Genomic DNA, 15,723 nt, shown 5'->3' with positions numbered 1-15,723 from the left:
AGCAGTGTATAATTTTGTTTTTAAAAAGTGCAGCATCGCGTGAGGATAAAATGTTAGGGAAATAAATGACTGAACTTCAAAATTAAATACCTGCTCAGGTTCTCATTACATTACGTATGATATGTTGATGTCATTATGTATATTAAAACCAAATGGCAAAAAAATATGTTGCTATTTTATTATTTGTAATGTTTCATATTTGCAGTTTTGAAATTTGTTTTCTTCATTCACCGTTAGGGAGCATTTTGGTTTCTTCCCTCATGCAGTTCATCTTGAACACAATGATACTCTGGCGCCCTCTAGCGGCTTTACGACAAGCGTAACAATTGCTTCCGACCAAGAAAATGGGGGACAAGTTTAAATGTTCACCTTTTCAGTAAAAATCTATTTAACTAAATCAGTTGATTAAAAAACACTCACCTTTAGTTCCGGTTGAGGTTCTTTTGCAGGTCTCGGTAAGAAGGGAACCTGGTGGACACAGAACATATGAAAAAAAAAAGTCAGTAAGAAACATGCAAAAATGGCAATATCGCTATTTGAAACACAACCAGATGTGACTTGCACATTTGCAGGTCATCTTATAGAGCTGCTTTGCTTTTCTTTTCTTTCTTTTTTTTTTACATTATGTGCAATATATTCATGAGATATTTTTTGATAAGAGGGAATTCCAAATAAAAGCCTGTAGTAAAACTTGGACAGCGGCCTTCTAAGTCGGTTCAACTGCGGGCGTCCTATTTTTGGGTTGGAGCGGAAAAATAACAGCCATTGACAAAAACAAGCTTCTAAAAGAGAGCGACGGGCGGTTTGGGCAGGGAAGCCAAAGACTGCGGTGGAGAGGAGAGGAGAGAAGAAGAGAGGAGAGGAGAGGAGAGCCCATCTGTTGGCACGCTGCATGCACCACAAAAGCGCAAAACACTAAAAATAGACTCAGCGCTTCCACTCGGAGACTTTGAGACCTCTCTTACGGACATACAAAAACAAGAGAATGGCACGCAGAGGGCTGACCTCCGCCAAGGTGGAACTGTTATTAAAGGGGGGGGGGGGGGGGGGGATAATTGTGTTTGTTTGTTGGTCCATTGCTGCAACTAGCATGCAATTTCACTGTCAGCTCTTTTTGAGAAGATAAAAATGGACCTCAAGGCAAACATTTTCTTGGCAAGATGATCAATGTTGATCATATTGCACGTGTGGAATAAGATTTTCATCAGATCTTTATCCAGTAGCGCCCCCTGCTGTCAGCTGAAACTGACAACAAAGTGCCCTCGGGCTTGCAACTGTGACGCTGGCAATGAGGCGGATGAAAAAAGTTGGATTCATCTGCTTAATTCTTATTCTGCAAACACAGATTTTCCTCTGACGGATTATCTGGCCAAACACCAACAAGGTTAAGACAAAAAAAAAAACAGTAAAATAGAGCTTTGGCGTCTATATGCGTCAATGGTCGTGAATGAGTTAAGCGAGCGTGAAACCTAATGACAGGACGGAATGTTTTAATTGTCATTGCTCCTCGTTGTGTGACGTTCGAAACCAAGTGGGAGCAACCAAGTAAGTTCCAACTTCTAAAATTGTGTCTGGGAGCCGAATTTTTCGGCATTTGCATAATGACACAGTCCCAGATTGCCCACAACTTGAAGAACATGTTATGTTTAAGTGCAACTACTTTGGGAACAATATTGGAGTTAAAGCAAGCCGCATTTTGACCACTTTCAAGTCTTAGCGACAAGGGGGAACGAGATAACGTGTTGATTTATATTGCTCTTAATGGCATCTCGTCGCCGCTGACCTTCTTAGGAGACCGAGGCCGACTTGAGTGCGGCAGGTGGAGCGGGAGCTGCATTTCATTTGACAGAGGTGCTAAAAACGCTATGGAGACACTCAACTTGAAGAGGGGCAATGAAGGGAGGGAGGGAGGGCGAGAGAGAGAGCATGTGTTTGTGTGCGTCAGTGCAAACTCCACTGGCGGGCTTCAGCAACAAATTAGGCCAATGGCCGGGTGAGCGGGCACTGGCTGCACACAAAGCCGCTAACGAGGGTCCCAACAAGCCATTAAACAATGCCAGGCCGGCTCCGACGCTGACCTACATTTGCCGGCAAAGACACACCCCGGGAGGGACGCTGTTTTAATTAACAACATGCTCTATTAAATGTGCTTGTCATGCTTTCGTTATTGATTGCGTGTGTGCCGCTGCGTTCGGCTCATCGCACGAAACAATTGAGATGAAGTGGCCGGCAGTGTTTTTGTTGTACTTGCAAGTGGCCAGCAGAGGGGAGCACTGCGTCAATATTAGTTGCATGCTAGTGGTTTCGTACTCCAGGCAGCACATCATTTTAGTCCAAAACTGATGACTGAGATCAATCTTGACCTGTTAAACTTTTCACATGATATGTTTTGCACATGCACTTGACATTTTAATTCAGTGCCAGCGGGTGGCTTTACCAAATGATTTAAATCATTCTTAAAGAGTTACAATAAAGACGATGACATCAGGCTTATTTCCTGCAGAAATGCAACTTTTTTTTGTGCAAGGTTTTAATTTTACTGACACCTCAGTACTGGACAGGCCCGCATAGGGATCTGCAAAAAAAAAAGAAAAGAAAAAAAACCCTCAAGACACGAGGGAACTAAGCAAGCACAAACACACAATGTGAAAAGTGCTGACAATGCAAAAAAGGTCTCTGTCACATCCTGGACACACATGCGAGTGTTCACAGTGACTCACTGATAGGAGTTCCTGAGTCAAATGACAAAAGTTTTCACTTCAAGGAGACATTTTTAAAGGCCATGTATACAACAAATGGCTGTGTCATAAATTAGCATCCTAATTTTCCTCAAATGTTCTTTTACGTGGGAGGCCTTCTGAAATTCTACATGTGCAAGCACTCGCATGTCAAAGTTAAAAGGTCAACGATAATAAAAGACGATTTGCAGCAAATTTGGAAAAGGCTCACCGAGCAGCCATTTGAGAGACAGAACCAAAACTTAACTCAAGTGTGATTATAAAATAATAAAAATAAATAAATAAATAAATAATAAATAAATTAATAGGCACACGGCACTCTGGTGTTTCCAAAACGTTGACATCATTTAATTGCTTTGCCCTTTCTACTCGCGTCCGCGAGCACTTTCCTTTATTACCAACAACATGGCGGGCCTTTGACAATCAGTCGCGAGTATCTGAGCCAAAGACGGCGAGCCAGCACTACTTGTGCGTATTTATCACGCCGTTTACTGCCGTAGCTTGCCGGTGAGAGAGCCACTTATCAAAACCGATCGGACCAGACGACATTAGTTGGACCATACAGTAAATAACGCTATGTAAACAACATCCATTATCAGACACGCGCGACCAGGCCAAATAAGGTTCGCTCGCTTTCTCTACAAGTGCTTGCCTGAAGAACGTTACTGTACATGAGCACAAAGGCGGCAGACAAAAGAGAGTTTGCAGAGTCTACATTGTCTCTATCAGGGGCTTTCCAAACTACGGGCCTAGGGCCCTTTTGGGGCCCACGGTCCAGAGCTTTAACAACATTTCTCTTTATAAGGATGAGTTAAGACTTTGGGCTGTTTCAAGGTCTGATTTGTCAACATCACATCACAACTGATGCACAAATAACTGCCATCAGCTAACTACAGATGCTTCTTGTTTTGCTTTGTAACATGGATTTTGGATTGGGCCAGGGGCAGCTGGCCAACAGAGGGCACTAGAGAGTCACCCCACAACTCACCACAAATCATCAAAACATATTTACAAATATATGTATAGCTATTTTTAGATATGACTTTATAGTTAGTATTATTAATTTATCGTTTGTAAGGTGTTCCTGTCTATCTTTTCATGACGACTTTGATTAAAAGCTGCACTGCTCTCACTATTAAAGCATGTTGGGGCACATCCCCAAATCCAAAACTATTTCACCATTATTATAACCTGTGAAAGAGCAATTTTTTCAAATAACTAAAAAAAAAATCCAAATGGTGCCGCATATGTTTTCCAGGATGAAATCATTGGTGCACGCTTACTCAAAAGCGACAGAAACAGAAGCCTGCTTCTGTTCAAAAGTATCAAAATAGGAATGACTTAATTCTTCCTCTGGGGCTCCTGGCTGGGTGCGGCCCCCCACCCCGCCCCCTCCTTGCCATTACGGGCACATTTGAGGGTTTGCTTGCTAATTGAGCCGCTCTATCTTGATTTTGCCTACAGGCATGCTTGGGAACAATGGGCCAGTCTGTGTGGAGTCCCTCTGGCAGGATGCATACCTGAGGGCTAACGCCAAAGCTCTTAAAGAAGGGGGCCCGGATAAGAACAGTCACATGCTCACACGCAAGGCGTCGTCACAGTCGTTTTATCAAGTGCCACCTTTGAATTTGTTACATTTTATGAAAAATAAAACGTCCCCACGAAGGTTTTCAGACGAGCGGCGAGCAACATTTTGCTTTATTTAAGATTTGGGTGGGAAGAAAAAAAAACTTGACAGGGCTCCCTAGTATCTTTTAGAACATTCACTTTAAGGTAATACGTTAGTTGCCAGTTGCCGTGGCAACCAGGGCGAGCGGGCTGACCTTGCAACTCGCGTGGTCGTGAGTTTTACTGAAAACTAAGCAAGCTTCGAAGAGTTGCAGGAGAAAACTGGCTAGAACTTAAATGTGGACTTCTCGCCATGGCTTAGCAGTGAAGAAAGAGTCTTGAATAACATTTGCATCAGAATGTTGTGTACAGCCGTGCACAATCTGCCATCCAATCAATACGCTGACAACATTTCCACAGCGGCGAAGCACAACGGCATACATTTCATCTGCTTTAATAAATGTGATTAGACCTCCCCGCCTGTACCTTCTCAAAGACAGTTCATCTTGCTAACCCTGTTCCTGCTGCTCTACTTATTAGTATTACCAAATCAGTGGCAACTAACTTGACATTTGCTTTCCGTCGGTGTCTTATGAAATGTGCGCCTGTGCAAAGCAGTTTTTGGTTTAGAGAAAAAAAAAGAAAAGAAAACACGAGACCAAGAAGAAGCTCATTGTTCAAGGTTATCAATCAGTCAGGAGAAGGCTACAAAAAAAACTCAGCTAGTCGCTTCCAAGTGAGCTCATGTTTAAACATTCCGACTGAAACGTAGCTTAGCTGTCAGCGTGTTCACCGTCTAACGGCGTCTGTTTGTTGTTCGTGATCATCGCGGTGACGTCTGTGAACATTCTATTCTGCTCCAGAGATTTGCCAAAAACAACCGGTAGTCCATTTCTTCCAGACTAAAAGCTAAGGCCATTTTTTTTTTGCTGAGTCAGACCCCGTCATTGCTTTCTGTTTTTTCCATTGCGTGAGGCGGGCGGGCGGGCGGGCGGGCGGGCGTTCGTTCTGATGCCACTTGACGACATCAACTTGCATCAATTTGCGGTCTCAGACAAAGCCGTGTGCTTGGGTGGCAATTTGTTCAACACGCCCATTTGAAGGGTTCCACTCTCTTGGCTGAGGCCCACCGACCGACCGACCGCTCGACTGGCAAAATGGCCGCCGTGTGAACTAGCTGCGGCTATTTCCCGGTATTCCTTCTGCATTTACTTGCTGAGCAGGCCAACATGGGTACAGAGCAGTGGGGAAATAAAATAAAATAAAATAAATGATGGGGACGAGGGATATAATCTCTGGAATAACCTTGACTTTGCTTTCTTTGAATGTGAAAAGTGCAGAGCCAGGCACCGACCCAGAAACAAAGCAACCTGAGGCCTCGCTCGGCACGCTCCCTGGAGGCAAAAGCCTTCATCTATGTTGACATCACCAAAAGGGGAACTCGTCTGTCTTTCTTATTCTACTGGTTGGTTCTGGTTTCAGACGACTCTACGTGGACAAAAACCCAGGCGATGGAACTTTGTTCACTTTTCCTATCGCTCTCATAAAAGCGCTTCGGGCTTGCCCACAGTGCTTCTATTGACAGAGACCAAAGAGAGGTGCTCAAAAGTAGGACGAGCCATATTGTGTTTCCCTCTTTGTGTCACAAGAGGATGCAAAATAAAAAGTATCCTGAAAGTAGGCCACATCGACTTCCTTTAGCGCTTAGCTTTCGTGACTCGCAGCCGTTGGGCCAATAACTCTGACAATCAGGGGATGGCGCAGTCACGCCGCTACGAGTTGGTGACTCACCATCGTTGCGAGCGGCTGGGGCTCATTGACACGGGCTCCGTCATTACCATTCCCGCACTCAAAAGTGGGACAAACAAGATACAACAAGCCGAATGAGCCGCGTGAAGTGATCGAATCCGAGCAATTTTTACAAGCAACGAGCGGGAACGGAAATTGTGATGATCATCGTGTGGAGAGGGGAGCGGTCGGGCAGCCAAACAGAGTGTAAATAAAATAAATAAATGAATTGATAAAAAAAAAAAAAAAAAGATGCAGGTCTGCAAAGGAATGCAAATTCCTTTTTTGCAACAATGGCCTTGCGCCATTTAGTCAAGACATAACTTCTCATGGTGAAGGTATTTCAATGGAGTGAGCGAGTGCTCTTTCAGTCGTTTAACGCCAAGAGCTCCTTTCTGGGAGCACAAATACGTTCTGAGGCCAACTGGAGCCATTTTTCCTCCAAGTCATCAAAGGGCACATTCTCGGATGTGGCGGAAAGATGATCCCGAGTGACTTGTGTCATGCATGGAGAATCGTTTTTTACAAAGAAGCAAGTCTCATCTCCAACCTTTAACCCGGGAGGACTCAAAGTGTAAACAAGAAGCGACATTTTTGCCGTTCGCTGGTGTTGCTTTCATCGCGCCGGGCCAGAAAGCACGGACGGCGAACCGAGGCATGCATGATGCAGATGCGCCCGTGGCCTCCTGGCCTCCATCTGCGCATCTCCCCCGCCCCCTGCTTTCTCATTTTGGCTTCTTTCCTTTTTGGGGGTTCTTTTTGCTCTTGGTGGCCGGCAGCAGAAGTTTGCGGTTGCGACCGACGGCGCTTATGTTGGAGTGTGTGCGTGTGCGTAATTATACCTTAAGCGGTCCAACTTGGGTCTGCTTTTGATTTATGAGGATCAAATAAGACACCGGGATATAAAAATAATAAAACGCGGCTCTGGTGAAAAGCAACATTAGTGGAGGCCAATGAATTGGGACAGAAAAGTCAAACCATAATTGAACGGAATGGCTTTTTTGTGGAACTACAGTTTGGCTGTGCTGGTGTGTGCCTAAACTGTCATTACATTGTTTTCTTGCCGCACCAGCGTCTCTTCATAAAAGCCAGTGGAAACCAGAGCCGCCATCCCAAGGGCGGCGAGTCGGGACAGGGGCCAACCATTGATTGAGCTCGGCCGATTTAGCTTCGCTACGCATGGAAACGTAAATTGGAGGCTATCATAGGACACGCTGAAATAGCGGACAGGTCTATCCTCGCCTGGGACCGTGTCAGAGGAAACGCTTTGACCTTCTTGGACTTTGCGGTGCCCGCTAAAGATGATAGGAGCATCAACAATGAAGGAGAGTGAAAAAAAAAAAAAAACAGCACACAGATCAATATTGTCTTTGTTACACAAGCTGGGAGTTATCAGAAGCCCACATCGTTGGGATCACAATGTACGCGCGAGGACAAACGGGGGAAGAAAAGGGATCTCAAGCGCATCAGAGAAGAAGCACTTCAATCATGCGGTTACTCCCTTATCGAAACCACAGCGAGATAGGAATCGGGCGGCCACAGTCACAATGGAGAGAAGAACACATGAGCGCACCGTCATTACTTTCCCTCAAGGACTACTGTGGAGAAACTCAGGCGGATCTTTTTCTTCCTAACTACAAACCTCTGAAGCAAAAGCTTGTCAAGAGAGCTCAGTTGATAACTGATAGAATAAAATATTAGAAAATATTATTACATAGATAAATAGAAATAATGTGAATATTGTAAATTTTAATTTGTGCCGTATTTAAAGGGATCACATTGTTGTGGTAAATATACTAGCTTCATTTTAACATAGCCCCCGATAAAACCTGGGTAGCTTAATGCTAACAGACAATGCAAAACTCAGTTGACAGGCTACCAAAACTAGCATGTTGTGTTATAAGCAACAGAAAGAGCTGCAACGCAGACAATTTTCATCATTGGATTGCGTTAGCGATAAATAGCTTGTCAAAATCGCAAAGTAGACACAAAACATTTGAGCCTGTGCTGACTGACCTCAAGGTTTTCCAATCTTACCAGATTGTACAGACAGACTCAAGGCGCGCTCGCCAGAGTGACGGAACAATCAATTAGCGAGACTTTCTCCATCATGGCTCCTTAAGTGCATCATCACTTCATTGGTGACAGCACTAATCAACTGCGGTACCCGAGGGTGTCCGAGAATCAAGTCGTCACCGTGCACGTTTTGTACATTGGAACTTGTGAATGGAAAGCGAAAGGGAGGGAGGACAGGGGCGCCATTGTGCGTGCTCTGTGACAGCGGCGTGTTACAAATGGCTCAAGGCATGTTTATATAACCGCTTTCCGAAACATTGCACTAATGATGACATAAGAGCAAAAAAGAGGCAGAGAGTCGTTACAAAACTCAAAAGCGTAAACAACAATGGTCCCGATTCGCAATTAGCCTCGCAAAACAGACGGCTGCAAAAGGACGGATGAGATGAGCGGCGGGAGAAAAAAGCAAATGTTTGACGTGAGCAGACAGTGAGGTCACGAGCCGCTCGCGAGCTGCCACAGCCCGTTTTGCTCGGAAGGTTCTCGTTACTGCAAACACATGGCGCTAACAAGAGAATAATACAATGCAGCTTGCCAAATGTTTGTTGCTTCGCTGGCCAACTAACAACCTCTTTTCCTTCCTTCCTTCCTTCCTTGCTTGCTTCGACAGTCACTTTATTTAACGCGATGCCATAAACACGTCAAGGCCCGGCGCGCTACATACGAAGACAAGATGGAAAAATAGCTCCGCACGGACGAGAAGAGACTTTTGTCGTGCGGTAAACAGGAAAAATCCATCAGCGATCTTTGGAATCATGTCGAGGGTCAAGCGACGGGACGTCACGTCGGCTGACGGCACCAAAGTGCACGAAAAAGATGCCATCAAATTGATGTCGTTTTCCGCATTCGTCGTCACAGGCCATCAATTTTTCAGATATTGGCTTAGCTGTCTCAACTTTATCACGCCACGTTGTACCGTACATACGTTTTCAAAAGAAAAACCTATAATGGCTCCAGGGCGGGGAGCGCTCTGGGGAAAATGAGCTTCAATATTTTAGATGTTTCCTCTAAAAGGGTAAACCGGCAATGGTGCATGACCGCATTTGATGGAACCGGAGCACAACGGCCATTAAGTTGCAGTGGGCAGAATCCTCACATCTTTTCAGCAAATTTGTCATTGGTTAAATAAATAAATATATACATATTATTATTATTATTATTATTATTATTATTATTATTATTAAATACTTATCTTTTTTTCACAATTTTAATACAATATTAAATAATACAAGATGGCTGTCTGGCCAGACATTGGACACTGCAGTGTAAATCCAGTCCCACTTCCGACTCCCTTATTGTTTTCTCAACTTGTGTGGGAAATCCGTCTAATCTAATTAGGAGCACAAAAATGTGTCCGTCACTCTGTCTGCTGTTGGGGGGAAAACAATCGCATATACGTAATGGGCTTTTGCTCAAAATAGCCGCGACACAGCTTGAAAAAACAAAGATAAGGGAAGGGCGCGCTCTGCTCTCCTTTCTCTCGCCAGGCTTCAGTGGAGCCCGCCCGCTCGCCAACGCCATTTACCACCCCAATGAACAACTCCATGCCATGTAACCCGATACCTAGGTCCCTTTTGCATGTTGACTATTTAGACTTCCCAAAGTGCCAAAACTGAAATCTTAAATAAAATCATTTTTACACTTCTGGGTGAAAAGGGAGTATTATTATGAATAATGATAATATTACTATAATGATATATTATATTTTTTTATTAATAATAATAATAATTTTCAAAGTTGTGTAAAGTTGACTTTTAAAGAGTCATAGTGGCCACGGACGAAGGACATTGCCGTATGTAATATGTCTTTAAGCAAAGGTCAGACGTGACAGCATGCTGTCCTGTGAATAATGCATGCCTATGCTTCGGTAAATATTCAATGATGAAAAAAAAAAAAAAAAAAAAAGATCATGACCTTGAACCTTCTGTTCTTCTTGGAAATGAGAACCTTTGTTGTCTCTCTGCCATTTTTAAAGCCTTGCAAAGAGAATTGAGAGATTTGATGATGCGTGTTTGAAAGTATTTGCTGAAAATTTCAAGTTTTCCTGATTTTGGGGCTCTCGCCTAAACGGCGCCGGTGTTGGAGAACAGCGCGATTTCCCCCCATTTTTTGGAATCATTCGGATTGACCAGGTTTGCGAACAACGCACTCGTTTGCGCTGTGTTAAATTGAAAAGACATATTGACACTTTACAAGGACTTTGATAAATTGCAATTTAATAAAGTGAGACAGCAACGGCGCTTCTCTGCCTGCCAACACACACACAAAGGCGCTAATGAATGACTCATCAGTGCTAATTTTAACCGCGCGAGCTTGAGGAAACCTTGCGAAGGCAGTACGGCCAAGCCTGGTGCCAAATTTGGTGACGCCGTTGTGAAGGAAAATGGCAAAATCCTTCCAGAAAGGCTGCCATTTTGTCTTTGGAGCAACCAGCGGAAAATAGGAATTCTTCAGAGTTAGTGCACTGACAATACATTATGAAATTCATTCAAAGTGAAATTGTTCTCAAACGGTGCCTCGTCACACAAAAATACAATAAAATAAAAAATAAAAAATTTGATTTAAAAAATGCAATATAATATAATAATAAAATACAAATGAAATTAAAAAAAAAAGATTTGTAAGGTGTATTAATGTTCTGAATTCAGTTCTTACGCAATGGGCATCATTTCAGAAAAATGTGACACCAAACTTATGCCATGATGCAGTCATGTTGAAAGTTCCCACAGCCGCAGGGGGAAAACATCACTCCACATCACCAATGCTACTCAGCCAGTGCACCAAGTTAAAAACAACACACACACACACATACACACGCGCGCCTGCACTTGCAGCAGACTACTAAAACAACAATAAATTGTGAAGGCCCGCAGTGGTGACAAGTTGTTTATGTGCGAGATGGTAATGCTGATGAATATGATGGAGATTTTTGTCTGGCACCTCACTTGTGTTGAAATCTCACATTTGTGGACCACCACGCTCGCCCTTTCCGTATACAAAGTCGGACCTCGAATCGTCAAACCTCGTATGTCCAAATATGGTCAATTGCAGCTGCTTTCCATACAGACGCAGCATTTAATTGTAATCTTACGATTAGGTGAACATTTTGGAGCCACATTTGAAGGCAGCGGCGGCACTGTAAGAGCTCACGTCGGGATTATCCCAGCTTCAACATAACATTTGCGCTCGGCGACGCTTGCTCGCCGCCTGAGACGTCGGCGATGAGGGCAAAGTTGGGCCAAAAAACACAAAAAGAGCTCAAGCGTGCACGACGACTAACATACAGCGCATGAAGATGAATATTTGACGTGGGTTATCTCGCCGGTCCTTACGTAGTTGAATTGAACACCACGCGGGATGTCGACGTGCTTTCCAGGACTGAACGAGGGGCTTTGCGTCATTCGCCTGGTTTAACTCGAATATTCTGATGAGGTGAAGGCGCGTCGCATCAAATGAGAGCGTGTTTACATTTCTCCACAGGTTAACAATTATGCAAACCAGAAAGAAGAAAAAAAATTGCTGTAATTGTCGAGGGCCTCAAAATTACGAATCGCAATGAACGATAAGGTGCAAAAAGTGACAGGATGTAATTTGATTCTCAACCCTAGACGGCATTTTTTTTCCTTCAGCCCTTTGCCGTGCGCGTGCACACGGACACACTGGCCTGCCCATTAATCAGCAACTGCGGTAATTAGACTAATTCCGATGTGTAATCTGATCAAGGTGAAAGAGCTCAAATCATAACCTTTCCGTTGAGCTGCCTTGGAAGCAGTGGGGGATGATATGATAATCACATTTCAGTCAATGGCTTATAACAATAGGAATAAAAACAGATGGAGCTTATTTCTGCGTACAGCACAGTTTTTGTCATTTTTTGAATATATGAATTTCCAAAGCGCAATTGATTTACGATACGTGCATGCGACGTCACTGGGTTGTGACTGGCGCGTTGCCAGGAATCGGTCTGCCATGCATTTGATGTTTAATGCATCTCGCAAGCCCGCCTCGTGATTTATCAAAGCAGAACGAGGATTACAAGCGACATATTAATGCAGCTTTGCTATTGTTGAGCCAACGTCCTCGACCCGCCCCTCCGGCTCGCGCAATTTGCGCACGGCAACACAGATGTCAGTCGGGAATGAATGGACGGCGTCGGCGACAGCGGGTCCCAACGAGGCTGGGCCTGAATGACGCCATTGTTTTTGCATCTGGCCAGCGCTCCCATGGCCAGGTTTCCAAAACAAACGCCGCCTTTGATACTGGATCCATCTGCGTCCTGTCTGGACGGACGGACGGACGGACGAGTGGATGCAAGTGAGGAACTTGCCGGTGCAGATAGCGCCGATAAGAAGGTAGCTGAGGCAAGCCCAGCGTGGGCAGAAGGGCGAGGAACAACATATTCATTCGGTAAATAGAAACACTGCCCGCCTGCGGTGTTGTGACTGACTGACTGCATGGTGACAAAAAAAACATAAGCTGTTGCAAATCTGAGCTGAGAAGCAAAAAGAGAGAGGGAAAAAAAAAGAACGATTTCTGCGAAATGCACCAAAAGCCAGAACAAGCCACAAGACGCTGAAGCGCATCCAAGTTAGAAAATAGCAACCGAGCCGGCCACACACAAATTCGACTCTCGACCTGACATCCACATTATTTTGGGATCCGCGCGCTAAAGGTGTTTTTCCCGTCCTCCGACGGCTTTCTCAAATAATGACGTAAATGAGTCACAAGAGAGGAAAGACCGGCGACGTGCTCGGAATAATTGTAGATAAATGGATTCCCACGCTGCGTAATTATCCATGAGTGACGGCTTTGGGAGTTTGGCGAATAACAAAGCAAAGAGTGACAAGGAGGCGCAGAGGAACGAACGAGCCAGAGAGAGCCGGGCTCCCCTGATGTTTCTAAAAATAGCCACGATAAAGCAAAGACCCTCGGAGTGGCCCGCGCAACAGGGACAACCATGCCTGCGTATTGAATCCAAATTGAGCCAACGTGAGTAGCTTACATCACGATAGCATCGGGAGCCCTGCGTGAGCCGAGGAACGTTTCGAACGAGCCCGAGTGCTTCTCTGCCGGATTGGGGTAATTAACAAGAGGCGGCGATGTATCTGCAACAAACCCTGCTGCGTGCTCCACTTTTACAGATTTTGTTTTGAGTCATTTCTGTCCTCCGCTACGTGGCAACAGTCCCAAAGATATCTCCAGTCGTCGAGCAAATTATTTGAAGCGCTCATTATTCCCGCGCTTCATTTGGAAGTCATATTGCGTTGAATAAAAAATGAAATCAAAGACCGCTCACCCTTCCGATGAGTCGTCAGGGAGACGCCACTTTGATTTTCCAATCCCTTGAAGTCAACCTGTTAAAAACAAAACAAAAAACTGATTATTAGAAAAAGATAGAATGACTAAAATGTCAATACACCGACTGCGGTATGATTTATTATTGAAACTGGCTTGAGAGTTTCCGAGATGAAGTTGTGAGACGATGTGAGAGAAAAATTAACAAGTCACATTTCAACAAGTCCATTTGAATAACTATTCTCTTAACATGACTTCCCGTAAAAGATGTCATTGTCTAAAACATTGGTGTCAAACTCAAGGCTCGGGGGCCCGTCACATCATTTTATGTGGCCCACAAAGACAAATTGCGGATTGACTCCATGTGTCAATAATAAAATTGCAAATTGTTTTCCCTTTTAAAAACTACAGATATTGCTAGCAATTTCTATTACCATTCATCTTTTTAAAACATTTGCAGTTTTCACTAGTCTCTCTCGAGAAAAATGAGTTTGACATCCCTGGTCTAAAACGACAGTTTTTTTAATTTCAAAAATAACTTTATTCATGCAGTGATGACAGCCGAAATGATCAAGCATTAACATTTTCCAATCATCTGTAATTGGCTGTGCAGCGCTCGCTTGCTTAAGTGCCTTCGAGCACTCAAGCGAGTCCAAAACATTAATGAGGGATGTCCTTGACACGCCGTGCATCTGCCTCGTTAATATTCGTTTTCATTTAATTGCAGTCGTGCGGCCGCCCGCGAGCTACGAGCGGCTCGCGTGCTTCCACGGGAGAGTCATCAGCGCGGGAATTCGCCGCTCCCGCAACTCGTGCGACGATACACCTGCCAGCGAATATTGCATCTTTTTTAGGCCGTGTCGGATTACTCCACGTGAGTCTAACAAGTTTCAACAAGCTCGGCGATTTGCTTTTGGGACGTCTCGACGTCTGCTCCCGCCTTGCCGCTGAAGTGGAGTCACATTATAATATTGCATTAGAGAGCAGAAATTTGCAAAAACGGAGGGTGATGACCCGACCTAGCCCCGAAAGGCCTCCGAGCGCTGGCAAGGAATTTGCATGATGTGATTTACCCTGACAGTCATTACAACTGAAATGCAAAGTCTGTCGTTGTTAGCGTGCTAGAGTGTTAGCGATCCAGCACCGAAGCGGTCGGCCGTATGCTGCTAGGAAAAAAATGACAACGTCCATCGTAAGAAACGGCGAGCCATGATCAGCGAGGTGGGCAAAGGTTGCCGATTCCCCTAATGAGTTTAGACAACTTCCGAAAGCGTAAACGGAAAGAACAGCTTCCGAGGGGCCACCTCGTGTTAATGGAAATTACCCAGAGCTAATTGGAGATGACACTCTTTTGCAATGAGTGTTTTCAGAGAGTCAAAAAGTTCCCTTGGACATCTGACGTTCACCACAGGGGATGTTTGAGGTTGGAACATTCATCAAAACAAAAGAACACGGAGCCCGTCGGGTACAACAGTAAAAGTTGAACCAAGACAAAGCAGAGGTAAACTTTTTTTTTTTCTTCCCCCCCAAGACCTCCAAATCCAGGATGTGTCACAGACAGATTACAGCAAGATGAGTGTCCAAGATAAGCAACATTTGGGAAGACAAATCACATGCAGATGTGCTGGGATAAGCACGGAGCTTTTTTGCCAAGGTATTTCAAATAGATCGATATAGTCTGCGGTGTTTATGGGATCTCGTTGCGCGCTGGCAACGGCGGATATCGAACCATTGTCCCTTGTGTCCTTCTTGAAAGGATAAAGGATATTGAGATATCAGGTGCGTTGTCGAGGAAGAGCCAAAAGCAGTCGGCAAATGGTGAACTTGATCAGAGATCGGCAAAATTATTATTTGAATGAGCGGGGTCAACCGATTGATCCCGGCGTGAGATGGAGAAATCAGGCAGATGGCACAACAGCTGATGGCTACGGGAGTTGTTTACTCCCAAAAAAGGGGAAGGAAAAAAATAAAAGGCAGAGATTGGAATGGGAGTCACATAGTGGGGAAGAAGCAGCAGCAGCAGCAGAAGGGGAAGGAATGACTCACTCTCACTCCCAAGGTATCTTTAAGGAATTAGCACCCGGGCTAAAAGTGACGGGAGCTACGCATCCGCCCACAGTCCAAGGCTGTCAGTCTGTCTGAAATATAACAGAAGAGAGTTGATCAAAACCACCCTCTAGTCAAACTGTCACGTGGATGCAAAAGTTGCACACTCCCA

At 44.6% G+C, this 15,723-nt stretch overlaps 1 protein-coding gene across 1 annotated transcript in view; it reads right to left on the bottom strand.

Annotated features, from left to right (window-relative positions):
• The window catches only part of adarb1b (adenosine deaminase RNA specific B1b), a 42,505-nt gene that overhangs the window by 14,849 nt on the left and 11,933 nt on the right, over positions 1 to 15,723 (bottom strand). Inside the window, exons 2-3 of the mRNA XM_049728829.2 lie at positions 13,507 to 13,564; positions 421 to 468 (exon numbers count right to left, since the gene is read on the bottom strand). The gene's annotated coding sequence lies outside the window, so the exon portion shown is untranslated. The remainder of the gene's footprint in view (positions 1 to 420; positions 469 to 13,506; positions 13,565 to 15,723) is intronic.

This window comes from Syngnathus scovelli, chromosome 8, assembly GCF_024217435.2.
Source record: "Syngnathus scovelli strain Florida chromosome 8, RoL_Ssco_1.2, whole genome shotgun sequence".
Classification (NCBI taxonomy): domain Eukaryota; kingdom Metazoa; phylum Chordata; class Actinopteri; order Syngnathiformes; family Syngnathidae; genus Syngnathus; species Syngnathus scovelli.
This window is presented reverse-complemented; position numbering and strand designations above follow the sequence as displayed.